At 37.5% G+C, this 15,544-nt stretch overlaps 1 protein-coding gene across 3 annotated transcripts in view; it reads left to right on the plus strand.

Annotated features, from left to right (window-relative positions):
* The window catches only part of SCAMP1 (secretory carrier membrane protein 1), a 122,849-nt gene that overhangs the window by 31,593 nt on the left and 75,712 nt on the right, over positions 1-15,544 (plus strand). The gene's annotated exons all lie outside the window — the stretch shown is intronic.

Here is a 15,544-nt window from a genome sequence, read left to right on the forward strand (position 1 = left end):
AGATTATTCTTGCTTTTAAATGTTTAAAATGAAATTCAATAGGAATTATATTTCAACTATGGTTTCTTTTTTGTTGGATTGGTTAAACTTAAAACAAATTGTTAATATTTTATTTAGTATTCAGCAAGCTTGGCTTTTTTTTTAAATATGTAGAAATATTAGTAGTAATTGAAGATTACCATGATGATCCTAGTGAAATACTTCAAATTTTCTTTTATGTTTTACAAATTAAATCACAATAATCTTTCTAAAATGTAAACTTTTCTACACTACTTGAAATACTAGGAATTAGAGAAATATTTCTTGGTGTACATGTTGTCTGCCTGATAATGTGGGGTGACTTTTTTTTTTTTACGTGGAAACTGTGTGGAACTGTAACATGAATGTTTGTATGATTGTCATTTGAATTAGATTATTCTGAATAGTACTAGCCTTCTGTTCTGGCAGAGTAGACTCTTTGGAACTTTACCCAGGCTAGGAAAGCATATTTTTGCCCTCAAAATTTAGTTTTTTTTTTTTTTCTTTTAAAAATTTATTTATTGTAGAGGCAGGGTCTTCTATGTTTCCCAGGCTGGTCTTGAACTCCTGGTCTCAAGCCATCCTCCCACCTCAGCCTCCCAAAGTGCTGCAACTACAGACGTGAGCCATGGCACCTGGCCTCAAAATTTAGTCTTTTTTTTTTTTTTTTTTTTTTGAGACGGAGTCTCGCTCTGTCGCCCAGCCCTGGCTGGAGTGCAGTGGCGCGATCTCGGCTCACTGCAAGCTCCGCCTCCCGGGTTCACGCCATTCTCCTGCCTCAGCCTCCCGAGTAGCTGGGACTACAGGCGCCCACAACCGCGCCCGGCTAATTTTTTGTATTTTTAGTAGAGACGGGGTTTCACCGTGGTCTGGATCTCCTGACCTTGTGATCCGCCCGCCTCGGCCTCCCAAAGTGCTGGGATTACAGGCGTGAGCCACCGCGCCCGGCCAAAATTTAGTCTTGATTTATAAAATGTACAAGTATTGGCCGGGCGCGGTGGCTCAAGCCTGTAATCCCAGCACTTTGGGAGGCCGAGACGGGCAGATCACGAGGTCAGGAGATCGAGACCATCCTGGCTAACATGGTGAAACCCCGTCTCTACTAAAAAATACAAAAAACTAGCCGGGCGAGGTGGCGGGCGCCTGTAGTCCCAGCTACTCGGGAGGCTGAGGCAGTAGAATGGCGTAAACCCGGGAGGCGGAGCTTGCAGTGAGCCGAGATCGCGCCACTGCACTCCAGCCTGGGTGACAGAGCCAGACTCCGTCTCAAAAAAAAAAAAAAAAAAAAGTACAAGTATTAAAAAATCCTCATAAAACAATGGTTTGCTACTCTAGATGTATATTAGAAGCATCTGGGGGACTTTATTACACTACTCCTTATGGCCCTAATCTCTTAGAGTTAGGACTTTTTTTTTTAAGTTCTTTTGATTATTTTATTGCAACCTGGATTTGGAAACTGTTGAGGTATATTCTGTTGAAAATTATCCCCAGAATTTCTGTGGCAAATAATTTCATCTCCTGTATTTGGGTCCCCCTCCAATACTTTGTTACCTTGCCCTGTGCATCTCTTCTATTTGGCTGTTCCTGAGTTGTGTCCTTTAATAAGCTGCTAACAGTAAGTAAACTGTTTCCTTGAGTTCTGAGAGCCCTTCTAGAAAATTATCAAACCCGAGGAGAGGGTCATGGAAACCCCCAGCTTATAGCAAGTTAGTCAGTATGGGTGGCAATGTGTGACTTGTGACTGGTGAAATGAGCTCTTAACCTGTGGGATCTGTGATAATCCAGGTAGGTAGTATCAGAATTGAACTGAATTGTAGGACATCTAGACGGTGTCCAAAGAGTTGGAGAATTGGTTGGTGTGGGGGGAAAAACCCCACATATTCGATGTCAATAGTATTGTTGGTAAAAACAGTCCAAAAGTAAAAGCATTAAAATAAGAATGAACTTTTAAATTTCTCTTTATTTCAAAGCCCTCATTTAACAGCCTTTGCTTATATATAGCAAATTAATCCCAGGTTGGGATCACTGAAGTGCTTTTTGAGCATGTAAATTACAGGTTAAAACATGTGAAATAGCCAATAAGCTGACCAGTTTTGGTATATAAAAATGGTGGTGTCATATGATTCAACCTTTTAATGAATTAGTGCTGTGAGTATGTGAGAGTGCAATTTGGGTAGTAGTTGTTGAAGGGAAAAAAAGAAGAGCTGGCAAATTATATTCCTCTATATGTAGTTCTTTTAACTTGATTTCTAGGAGGTGGAGATGGGAACAAGACCATTTTTAAAGTTTGTCGATAAAGAATGAAAAATTTTTATATAAATGTTTGGAAAACTTTACTAGCAAGAAATATGTTTAGCATTTTTATATAGTTAGCAGCTTTAGATTACTCTTATCTGTTGTAGTATTCTTCATCAAGCTGTCTACTTTGTGCCATGTGCTTTGCCTGTATTATTAAATTCTGATAACATTCAAAATTGATATTTTAAATTTCCATTTGACTAATAAAGAATCTGAGACACAGGTCAGCTAGCAAGTAAAGTGGCAGAACTGGCTTGTTAACTCATGTGTTATCTGTAAAGTTTTTGCCTTTTTCATTTTGCTAGTGCTGTCTTTGGAGATAGTTACTTAAGAAGTAGAAAAAATAGTCCTGGTCTTTGAAAGATTTCTCACCTAATTGGTGTAATTAAAAATTACACAGACACAAAGAAGATATATCCAGAACAAATCAAACAAAATATAAATAATGATTCTGAATGTTGAGACTTTATGGTTACAGAAAGATTTTCTGAAAGTGAATAATCTTGAGCAGGGAGCTAGGCAATAATGAGAAGCCACTTTACAATGAAATGCTTCCCTTAGATTTGATGAACAGTGATATGGTGTCAGAACCAGGAAAATTGTTATGAGAATTGGGTGTATTTTCCTCTGCACTGTTAACATGATGGAAAACACAGTTTAAATATTAAATATTCCTTTATTATATGATGTGATTTCACAAATTTGTCCATTTTTGTGGCTGTGATTATTTTCCAAAGACATTAGGTGTACTTAGATAATTGATTTAAGTGGTACATTAGCTTTAGACCTTGGTCCTGTTTTAGTTAATTGGTAGTATTCATATTTTTATCATAGGACAGTGTTTGTGAAACTGAAGCTTTTTGATTGCTGTATCAGGGTATAGTGAGCTACGTGAGGTCAAGAAGGAAGATCTTCTAGCAGAATGCCTGAGTGTATAATCTTGCTAAGATTTAGAAAGTTCCTGCCCTCTTCTTCTTTTTTATTAAAATTGTTTTCTTTTGTACTTACTTTCTGAGTACAAAGAGGACCTGCATTTTAACCTAGGCCCTACCACTATGCAGTTGGTAACTTTAGGCAAACCATATAACCTCTTTGGAAATCTATATATATATATATATATATATATATATTTTTTTTTTTTTTTTTTTTTTTTTTTTTTTTTACAGTGAAGGCAGGGAGGAAAATGTTGAGTTAAATAATTTTATTTTTTTATAGACACAGGTTCTTGCTTTGTTGCCCAGGCTGGTCTCAAACTCCTGGACTCAAACGATCCTTCTGCCTTGTCCTCCCAAAGTGTTGGGATTACAGGCATGAACCACCATGCCTAGCTGAGTTAAATAATTTAGTATTAGTGTCTCTTGAAAATTAAGACTAAAGCATTTAGCTACAGGGACTGACTGGATATAATTGTACATGGTAGTTTACTCATCTTTAATACTGTGAAAGCATTCTGTATAGTTAACACCTGTCTTTATTTTCTCTCGCTGTGCACTTCTTTTTTCTCTTTTTCTTTCCCTTCTGCTTCTCACTGTTTTGTCATTCTTGGAGCTCATTATCTGTCCCTTCTGGAACCACTTTGTTTCCAGTCTCATTTAATGATACTGTTGAGTTATATCCTAGTATCATTGGCTAGAAACACCCGAGTTGTCTTTGGCACTAACAGCTTCTTTTCCTAAATCTAATCAGTTGCTGCATCCTGTCACTTATCCCTGCTGGAGATATGACCTGTCTGTTCTTTTCATTCTTTCTTACCTGGCCTAATTCAGGCACTCATGTGAAATGATAGAATGACCTATCTAGTTATCTACTTCCAGCCTCTTCAAATCCCTTTTTATACTGTGACTGGACTGATTTTCCTAAAGCAGAGGTCAGAGTAGGTCATCTGCCCTCCTTAGAAATGATTATGCATTGCCTACTCAGTAGTTTGGCATGTGAGACCATACGTGGTTTGACTTCAGACTTTTTGTTTTTATTTTAATTTTGTTTTCATGGACTATTTTTTTAGGCTTTCAGAACAATTGAGCAGAAAGTACAGAGTACCAGTTTGTTTTCTCCAGACTATCTTTTTACTCTTATCTTCTAATGTGCCATTTGCTCCAGCCAAAGTCTAATTAACTCATGAGCCCCTGACCCTATTGAGACCATCTCCCCATTGTATAGAGTCAAAAGAGACTGTGGGTGATCATAAAGCGTGACTTCTGTAGGTTTTCAGTGGATCCAGATGAATACTTCACACTGGATATATCCATTTTCTGTTGCTGCAGGATTTTTGCAGCAGTGGAGAGCAGAGAGTTGTTTTTAGGGGAGAGGATGAGAGAAATGGGGGCTGGAAAGGGAAAGGAGGTTAAGATAAAGTTTTGTTACAGAGTTACAGTAATGAAGACAGTATGGTACTGGCATAAACATGCAAATCAGTGGAACTGACAGCCCAGAAATAAACACTTACATTTATGATCAACTGATTTTTGACAAGATTGTCAAGATAATCCAGTGGGAAAGAATAATCTTTTCAGTAAATGGTGCTGGAATAACTGGATGTCCACATACAGTAGAATGAAGTTGGACTCCTACCTCATCCCATACATAAAAATTAACCCGATCATAAGACCTAAAGGTAAGCACTGAAACTATACATAGGAGTAAATCTTCATTACCTTTAGTTAGGCCATGGTTTCTTAGATGTGACATTGAAAATACAAACAACAAAAGAGAAAACAGGCAATTTGGACATCAAAATTTAAAACTTTTTGTCCAAGAACACTATCAAGAAAGTGAAAAGACATCTCACAGAATGGGAAAATGTTTGCAGATCACATATTTGATAAGGGACTTGTATCCAGAATATATATTAAATTCTTACAGTTCAATATTAAAAAGACAACCAGGCTAGGTGTGGTGGCTCATGTTTGTAATCCCAGCACCTTGGGAAGCTGAGGTGGGTGGATCATTTGAGGTCAGGCGTTTGAGAACAGCCTGACCAACATGGCAAAACCCCATCTCTACCAAAAATACACAAATTAACCAGGTGTGGTGAGTCCACATGCCTGGAATACATGCCTGAGTCCCAGCTACTCAGGAGGGTGAAGCAGGAGAATCACTTGAACCTGGGAGAGGGAGGTGGCAGTGTTCCAAGATGGTGCCACTGCATTCCATCCTGGGAGACAGAGGAAGACTTGAAGACTTTGTCCCGCCCCGCCCCCCACCCCCCCCACAAAAAAAGACAACCCAGTTTATAATGGGATAGAAATTTTGAATAGACGTTTCTCCTAAGAAGATAAATGGCCGATCAGCACGTGAAAAAATGTTCAACATTGTTAGCTGTCAAGATGCAAATGAAAACCACAAGGAGGTTACCACTTCACATCTACTAGGATGTCTATAATCAAAGAGGCAATAGCGAGTATTGGCACGGATGTGGAGAATTGGAACCTTCACATACTGATGATGGGAATGTAAAATGGTGCAGCTGCTTTGGAAAACAGTTTGCTAGCTCTAGGCATTTGTTAAACATAGAGTTACCATATGACCAAACATAGAGTTACCATATGACCCTGTAATTCCACTCTTAGGTATATGCCCAAGAGAAGTGAAAACATACGTCCACATAAAAACCAGCACACAAATTCAGCCAAAAATTGGAAATAACCTATGTTCCTATCAACCGATGAATGGATAAGTAAAACCTAGCATAAAAATAAATGAAGTAGTTACTACAACATAATTGAACTTTGAAAACATTATGCCTTCACCATTATCAGCATCCTCCACCAGAGTAGACATTTGTTACAATTGGTGAATCTATATTGACACATCATAATCACCCAGAGTCTATAGATTATGTTCGGGTTCCCTTCTTTTTTTTTTTTGAGGCAGGGTCTCACTCTGTTGCTCAGGCTTCAGTGAAGTGGCATGATTGTAGCTTACTGTAACCTCAAACTCCTGGGCTCAAACAGTCTTCCCACCTTGGCCTCCCAAAATCCTAGGATTACAGGCGTAAGCCACTGTTCCTGGCCCAGGTTCGCTTTTTTTTTTCTTTTTTTTGAGACAGAGTCTTGCTCTGTCACCCAGGCTGGAGTACGATCTTGGCTCACTGCAACATCCACCTCCTGGGTTCAAGTGATTCTCCTGCCTCAGCCTCCTGAGTAGCTGGGATTACAGGTTTGCGCCACCCGCACCCATCTACTTTTTTGTATTTTTAGTAGAGATGGGGTTTCACCATGTTGGCCAGGCTGGTCTCAAACTCCTAGCTTCAAGTGATCCACCCGCCTCAGCCTCCGAAAGTGTTGGGATTACAGGCGTGAGCCACTACCCCTGGCCCCAGGGTTCATTCTTGATGTTGTACATTCTGTGGGTTTGGACAAATGTATAATGACATATATCCATCATTATAACGTCACACAGAGTACTTTCATTGCCTTAAAAATCCTCTGTGCTATACTTATTCATCTTCCTGCCCCTTCACAGACCCTGGCAACTACTGATCTTTTTACTATCTCCATAGTTTTACCTTTTCCACAGTGTCATATAGTTGGAATCATATATAATGTAGCCTTTCAGATTGGCTTCTTTCTCTTAGTAGTATGCATAATAAGGTTCCTCCATGTCTTTTCATGGCTTCTTAGCTCATTTCCTTTTAGTGCTGAGTAACATACTATTGTCTGGATGTACCACAGCTTATTTAGCCATCCACAAACTCAAGGACATCTTGATTACCACCAAATTTTGGCAGTAATGAATAAAGCTGCTATAAATAACTGTATGTGGGTTTTTTGTATGGATGTAAGTTTTCAGTTCCTTTGGATAAATACCAAGGAATAGAATTACTGGACCATATGGTAACAGTATGTTTAGTTTTGTAAGAAACTGCCAAACGATCTTTCAAAGTCTGTACCATTTTGCACTCCATCCAGCAATGAATGAGAGTTTCTGTTGCTCTACATCCTCTCCCAACATTTGGTGTTATCAGTGTTTTGGATTTTGGCCATTTTAATTGGTATGTAGTGGTATGTCATTGTTTTAGTTTGCATTTCCCTGATGATATATGATGTGGAGCACCTTTTTATATGCTCACTTGTCATCTTTATATCTCCTTTTGATGAAGTGTCTGTTAAGGTCTTCTGTCCATTTCTTAATTGGTTTGTTATTGTTGAATTTTAAGGGTTCTTGTATCTTTTGGATAATAGTTCTTTATCAGATGAAAATATTTTCTCCCAGTCTGTGGTTTGTGTTCTCATTCTCTTGACATTGTCTTTTGCAGAGCATTAATATTAAGGAAGTCCAGCTTTTCAATTATTTCTTTCAGGGATCATGCCATTGTTGCTCTCTCTAAAAAGTCATCACCTTGGGTCAATTAAGTTTTCTCCTGTGTTATCTTCAAAAAGTTTTATTGTTTTGCATTTTATATTTAGGCCTATGATCCATTTTAAAATATTTATTTATTTATTTTAGTGACAGGGTTTTGCCATGTTGCTCAGGCTGGTCTTGAACTCTTAAGCTCAAGGAATTCTTCTGCCTTGGCCTCCCTAGTAGCTGGGACTATAGGCATATGCTTGGCTTCTGTGATCCATTCTGAATTAATTTTGCTCTAGCACCATTTGTTGAAAAGACCGTTCCATTGTACTGCCTTTGCTCCATTGTCCGAGATCAGTTGACTGTAGTTATGTGGGTCTATTTTTGGGCTCTCCATTCTGTCCTGTTGGTCTGTTTTTCTAATCTTTTGTCAATACCATACTGTCTGGATGACTGTTTCTTTATAGTAAGTGAACTCTAGTAGTGTCAGTCTTCCAACTTTATTCTTCTTTTTCAATATTGTGTTGACTGTTTTGGTTTTTTTTTCCTTTCCATATAAACTTTAACATTAGTTTGTCAATATCCACAAAATAACTTGCTGGGATTTTGATTGGGATTGCATTGAATCTGTAGATCAAATTGGGAAAACCTGACATCTTAATAGTATTGAGTCTTCCTATCCATGATCATGGAATATCTTTTATTCTTTGATTTCTTTCATCAGTTTTATAGTTTTTCACATATAGAATGTGTACATATTTCATTAGATTTATGTCTGTTTTACTTTGGGGGATGTTGATATAAATGGTATGGGTTTAATTTGAAATTCTACTTGTTCATTGCTGTTACGTATGACAGTGATTGACTTTTATATATTAACTTTGTATTGAACAACCTTAGTATAATTCATTTATTAGTTCTAGGAGGCTTTTGTCAGTACCATTGAATTTTCCATATAGATGATCTTGTTATCTGTGAACAAAGACAGTCTTATTTCTTTCTTCTTAATAATCTTCATACCTTTTTTTGGGTCTTATTATATTAGTTATGACTTCTAGTACAGTGTTGAAAAGGAGTGGTGAGAGGGGATATCCTTGCCTTGTTCCTGATCTTAGCTGGAAAGCTTCTAGTTTCTTACCATTAAGTTGATGTTAGCATTGGGCTTTTTGTAGGTGTTCTTTATCAAATTGAGGAAGTTCCCCTCTATTCCTAGTTTGCTGAATGGTTCTATTATGAATGGGTGTTGGATTTTGTGAAATGCTTTTTCTGTATCTACTGATACGGTCATATGATTTTTCTTTTTTAGCCTGTTGACATAATGGATTACATTAATTGAATTTTGAATGTTGAACCAGCCTAGGATACCTGGAAAAAATCCCACTTGGTTTTATATATGATTTGTTTCATATATGGTTGGATTCAATCTGCTAATATTTTGTTGAAGATTTTTGCATCCGTGTTCATCAGAGAATATTGATCTATAGTTTTTTTGTAGTGTCTTTGTCTGGTTTGATATGAGGGTATTTCTAGCCTCATAGGATGAATTAGGAAGTCTTCCTTTTGCTTCTTTCCTCCAATTGAGACTGTATGGAGTTAATAAAATTTCTACCTTAAATGATTCACCAGTGGATCCATCTGGGCCTGTTACTTTCTATTTTGGAAGGTTATTGCTTATTGAGTCAATATCTTTAATAAATATAGGCCTATTTAGATAGCCTGTTTTTTCTTCTGTAAGTTTTCACAGATTGCATTTTCCAAGGCACTGGTGCATTTCTTGTAGGTTATCAGATTTGTGGGCATAGAGTTATTCATAGTATGTCTTGGTTATCCTTTTAATGTCTATGGGACCTCAGTGGATGTCTCTTCCTTCATTTCTGATATTAGTAATTTGTGTCCTCCCTTTTGTTCCTCCTTAGGGAGCCTGACTAGAGGCTTATTGAATTTATTGGTCTTTTGCAAAAGCCAGGTTTTCATTTTGTTAATTTTTTTCTATTGATTTCCTGTTTTTAATTTCATTGATTTCTGCTCTTATTTCTTTTCTTCTGCTTATTTTGGATTTGATTTGCTCTTCTTTTTCTGGTTTCCTAAGATGGAAAATTGGAGTATGGATTTTAGATCTTTCTTATCTAATATATGCAGTCAATGCTATACGTTGTCCTCTAAACCCTGCTTTCACTGCATCCCACAAATTTCGATAAGATATACATTTTTTTCCACTTAGCTCAAAATACTTTAAAATTTCCCTTGAGATTTCTTCTTTGACTTGTTTTATTTAGAAGTGTCTTTTTAAATTTCCATATATTTTGGGATGTTTCAGTTTTCTTCGTGTTACTGATTTCTCATTTAATTCCCTTGTTGTTTGAGAGTAAATACTATATTTCTATTTTTTAAAAATTGTTAAGATGTGTTTTATGTTACAGAATGTCTTCTGTCTTGGTGAATGTTCCAGGTGAACTTGAGAAGAATGTGTTTCTGCTGTTGGATAAAGTGGGGTTGATAGGTGTTAATTATATCCAGTCAATGGATGGTATTGTTGAATTCAGCTGTGTTCTTAATGATTTTTTGCCTGTTAGATTGGTCCATTTCTGATTTGAGGGGTGTTGGAGTCTACAACTATAATAGTAGTTTCATCTTTCTCCTTGCAGTTCCATTAGTTTTTGCCTCTTGTAGTTTGATGCTGTCATTAGGTGCATATATATTAAGGAATGCTATGTTTTGGAGAATTGACCCATGTATCATTATGTAATGCCCTTCTTTATCTCTAATGACTTTCTTTGCTTTGAGTCTGCTTTTTCTGAAATTTTTTATTAGTGTTAGCATGGTATATTTTTCTGTTTACTTCTAATCTATATGTTTATATTTAAAATGGGTTTCTTATAGACAATATATAGTTGGGTCTTGTTTTTTGATCATCTCATAATCTGTCTTTTAATTAGTGCCTTGAGACCATTGACGTTCAAAGTGATTATTGGTTTAGTTGGATTAATATCTACCACATTGACTGCTATTTTCTGTTTGTTGCCCTTGTTCTCTTTGTCTTCTACTCTTGGTGGTTTGTTTTGTTTTGAGACAGTGTTTCACTCTGTCACCCAGGCTGGAGTGCAGTGGCTCAGTCTCCAGATCTCAACTCACTGCAACCTCCCCCTTCCAGATTCAAGCAATTCTCCTGTTTCAGCCTTCTGAGTAGCTGGGATTACAGGCACCTGCCATCACACCTGGCTAATTTTTGTATTTTTCATAGAGGCAGGGTTTCACCATGTTGGCATGCTGGTCTCAAAGTCCTGGCCTCAAGTGATCTGCCTGCCTTGTCCTCCCAAAGTGCTGGGATTACAGGCATGAGCCATTGTGCCCAGCCCTCTTGGTGAGTTTAGTAGAACATTTTATATGATTATAATTTATCTCCTTTCTTATTATATCAGTTAGTGGTTGCCCTAGAGTTTGCAATATACATTTATAACAAATCGAAACCTACATACAAATAACTATACTGTTTCACAGGTAGTGTGAGTGCCTTTTAATAACAATCTGATTCCTCCCTCTCATCTTTGTATCATTGCTGTCATTCATTTTGCTGATATATAAACATATACAAACACATATATGTATATATATGCACACACAAGATATTTGCAGAAGAACCCATAATTGAATACATTGTTGCTGTTATTATTTTGAACCAACTGTTTTCTGTTAGACCATTTGAGAATAAGAAAAACAAGATGTGGTGTCTCATGCATATAATCAGCTTTGGGAGGCCAAGGTAGGAGGATTACTTGAGGCCAGGGATTCAAAACCAGCCTAGGCAATGTAGTGATATCCCATTGGGATCCTGTCTCTACAAAACAAAAAACAAAAAAACCCCCACAAAAATTAGCCACGCATTGGCCTGGCGTGGTGGCTTACGCCTTTAATCCCAGCATTTCGGGAGGCTGAGGCAGGCGAATCACTTGAAGTCAGGAGTTTGAGACCAGCCTGGCCAACATAGTGAAACCCTGTCTCTACCAAAAATACAAAATTACCTGGGTGTGGTGTCGTGTGCCTGTAGTCCCAGCTACTTGGGAGGCTGAGGCAGGAGAATTGTTTGAACCTAGGAGGTAGAGGCTGCAATGAGCCAAGATCATGCCTAGGTGACAGTGAGACTCTGTCTCAAAAAAAAAAAAAAATTAGCCAGGCATAATGGGCACGCCTGTTGTATTAGCTACTCATTCAGGAGGCAGAGGCAGAAGGATTGCTTGAGCTCAGGAGTTTGAGGCTACAATTTGCTATGATCATGCTACTGTGCTCCAACCTGAGTGACAGAGACCCTGTCTCAAAAAAAAAAAAAAAGGTTTTAAACTTCATCTATTTCTTGCATGCTCATGCTTTCTTTATGTGGATCCAAGTTTCTGACCTATATTATTCTTATCCTCTCAGAACTTAATCAGAACTTAAAAAGTATATATTTAAAAATATTTAATATTTCACTGCAGCCTTGACCTCCCAGGATGATGGGACTACAGGCGTGTGCTACCAATGCTAATTTTTTTATTTTTCTCGAGACAGGGTCTCACTGTATTGCCCAGGCTGGTCTCAAATGCCTGGGCTCAAACAATCCTCTTCCCTCAGCCTCCCAAAGTGCTGGGATTACAGGTGTGAGCCACTGTGCCCAGCCTTACAGTTTTTTTTTTTTTTTTTTTTTTGCTAGTCTGACATGATGTAGTGGGTAAAAGAAATTGCCGTAATTAGGTCTTTAGTTGTGTGGTGGTAAGGTGTTGAGAAGCACTCTATAGTCCTATGATTATGTCTCAGTCTTTTATTGATACTATGGACTTCACAAATGTTACGAAGTTGTTTTCTTCCTTCTTAGGTGGGACAGAATGGCTAGAGTGGGCTGCAGTTGGGTATTTCCCCTCCCCCAGGTGAGTTAGGCTCTGATAAGCCCTAACAGGTTAGGTGCTGGTTAAATAGTTTCTCCTGAAGGGAGGCCTTGTTAAGAACAGAGTGCTCTGGTGTTTTTCAAAAACGGTTCATTTCCCCACTCCACTTACTAGAAGAAGGAGGGAATTTTTTCCCCGTGTACTATGGTTGAGTTCCTGGAGATAAAACGAAAGTGCAAGGGGACTCACCACCTGTAGATTTTAACTCTCGGTATTGTCTATGCTGAGCTTCCAGCAATTTCTTAATTACAATGAAGATTTTTCTGTCCCGGTAATGGTTCTTGCAGTGGTTTCTGCTAGAGAGCTTTTGCTCTGGCAAGTTGTTACTCCTTGAATTGACCTATTTCTCCAGTCATGGGGCAGCAGTTTGCCCTGTGTCCTCAACATCTCTTAATGATCTAGAATGAATTACTGATTTTTCAGTTTGTTCATCTTTTCACTTGTTGTTAGGATGGAGTGGTAAATTCTAAACTCCTTATACATGAAACTGGAAACTGAAAGTCCCCTTTACTTGCTTTAATTTTTTTCAGAGTAAAAACCATGGGTCTTTAAAATAGGCTTTAATCCGATCCTTAATATTTTTTGTTCTTCATCTTGTCACACCCTCTCCCTGTATATTCCTGTCTAGCACACTGATTCCTCACATATTCCATGCATTCTCCTGACTTTGCATTGGTTGTCACCTCTGTTTAAAATGGTCTTCCCCTAGACAGATAATCTGCAAGGCTTACTTTCTCACCTCCTTGAAGTCTTTGTTCAAATATTGACCTCCCTAATCACCTATGTAAACTTATCCCGTCAGCCAGTATTCGGGACCTCCACTCTGGTCTTTTTATTGTCGTCCTGTAGAATTGATTGCCTTTTCAGATGCTCTAGAATGTGTTTGTTTAATATGTGTATTGTTTATCTTCTGTTGCTAGAATGTAGCTTTATGGGAGTAGGGGTGTTTGCTTATTTTGTTCATTAATGTATCCCAATTCCTGTATATGTTTGTGGTCCATTGTAGTTGACCAATGAATGTTTGATGAATGTATGAATGAATGTGTATGGTCACATTTGTTCTTTTATGTTCCTTTATCTATTTGGAAACTCCCATACTGGTATATTTCTTCTTTCCTATTACACACCTCCTTCCACAGACAATTATCCTAATCTTCAAAAACCTTATTTTTGAAAAAAATACTAAGTGATTAGTCTATTATGTCTGTTTGTCCTGGTTCTGAGATTGGTATGTATAACTTTCAGCACTCATAATAACAAGGGAATCTATATTAAGCATAGCCACAGTCATTTCTTCTCTGCTGAATAAGAGGCTGTTAAAGTGAGTGAAAGCTGCAAAAAGTTTCAGGATTCTTTTGGCAGTTTAAGTGAAAGAAATAAAACAGTGTTTTATAGAAGCTGTAAACTTTGTTGCCTTAGAGGGGAGTTCTCAAATTTTAAGGTGTCTGAGAATCACCATGGGGAGTTTGTTAAAAATGGTAGCTTGTTAAAAGTACAAATTCTTTCTCCTAATCCTTGAGGTTCTGAATCAATAGGTTCATAGAAGGGCCCAGAGTTTGCATTTTCAGTAAGTACCTGGGGTGTCTGATGCTGGACGTCCATGAATATAAATTAAGTAACATTCTTTTAGACCCTACATACACTTAGGATATTCTTTTGGTTCAGAGATGGAAGAGAAAGAGCTGGAGAAAGCAAGAAGAAATTTTCTGGAATTGGTGTTTAGAATATGGAAGAAAACCTGGAAGGAGAAAATATATTTGCTTATGCATAACAAAGACAACTCATGAACTTCCTGTGCCTTGAAGAGACCTTGGGTAGTCATTTATTTAAAATTAATCACCCTTGGAATTTCCAGTGCAGAGACCTCACTATATTATAGAGCAGTCCATCCACTATTGTATAATCATGATTATTATTATGTTCTTAATTCTCTTGAGCCAATGTATTTTTCTATAATTTTTATCTGTTGGTCCTAGCTGAATTCTCTAAAGCCAAACCGAAGAGGCAAATGTAGTAAGGTGATTCGTGTTAAAATATAAAATAATTATAACCCCCTTATTTTTCTGAGAGATATTTAAACATATTCCCAGTTTGTGAAATTTCCTCCATCCATGGGATGAGGATATACAGCCTTGCTCGGCCAGACTTTGTTTTTGATTCTGCCTCCAGAGTCAGTTCTCTCAGTCTCTCCCTGGTCTGTTCCAGTTTTGTACTTTGTCTCCAACTCTGCACCCTCTGCTTTTCTCAGTACTTCAGGTTTTTCCCAGGTACAGCCAAAGTAGTAGCAGACACAGTTCTAGGTTTGTCAGGAGAGGAGCTTACCGTAGTACATTTGGTTGCAGTAGAATGTTTTCTTTTTCCCTGCCAATAGGTTGACTTTCCTTCTGTATTTGGAGTTTTGGTCAATGTAAAATGAAGATGATATACTATGGAGTGTCCAGTGAGATACAGAGGTCTTCCTTTTTGGATCTCAGATTTTTCTTCTATCATTTTTTTGTTGTTGTTATTCCTAAAGTAGTTCTTTTAGTGAGGGTCTATTGGTAGAATTTTTTTGTGTTCATTGTTATTATTTCATCTTGGTTCTCAAACAGCTAATCTGACTGGATTTAGAGTTCTATGTTATCAGTTATTTTCTTTCAGCCATTTAGCACCTTATACTTGAGCTTGCATTATTGGTATTGAGAAGCTAGCTCAGTCTTAGGATCGTAGGTGAAAGGATACACCGTGGTTTATAGGTGACTTTCCTTTGTGTGGGAATTATCCTTTTTTTTTTTCTTGCAGTTTTTAAGGTGCTCTTTCTTTGTGATATATCTGAGTGTTATTATTTTTTAAATTCGGTTTGTGTTTTAGAGTTTTGAATCTGAGAATTAGTGTCTTCATATTCTGTTTAAACATTGACTGTCACTCATCCTATTTTTTTTCCTCCTCTGGACCTCTTAATTGTATATTAGACCTTCTCAATCATCATGTCTTGTAATTTCTCATATTTTCCATTTTTTAGGTCTCTGTGCTGTGTCACACAG

The sequence above is a fragment of the Macaca fascicularis genome, chromosome 6 (genome assembly GCF_037993035.2).
Source record: "Macaca fascicularis isolate 582-1 chromosome 6, T2T-MFA8v1.1".
NCBI lineage: Eukaryota > Metazoa > Chordata > Mammalia > Primates > Cercopithecidae > Macaca > Macaca fascicularis.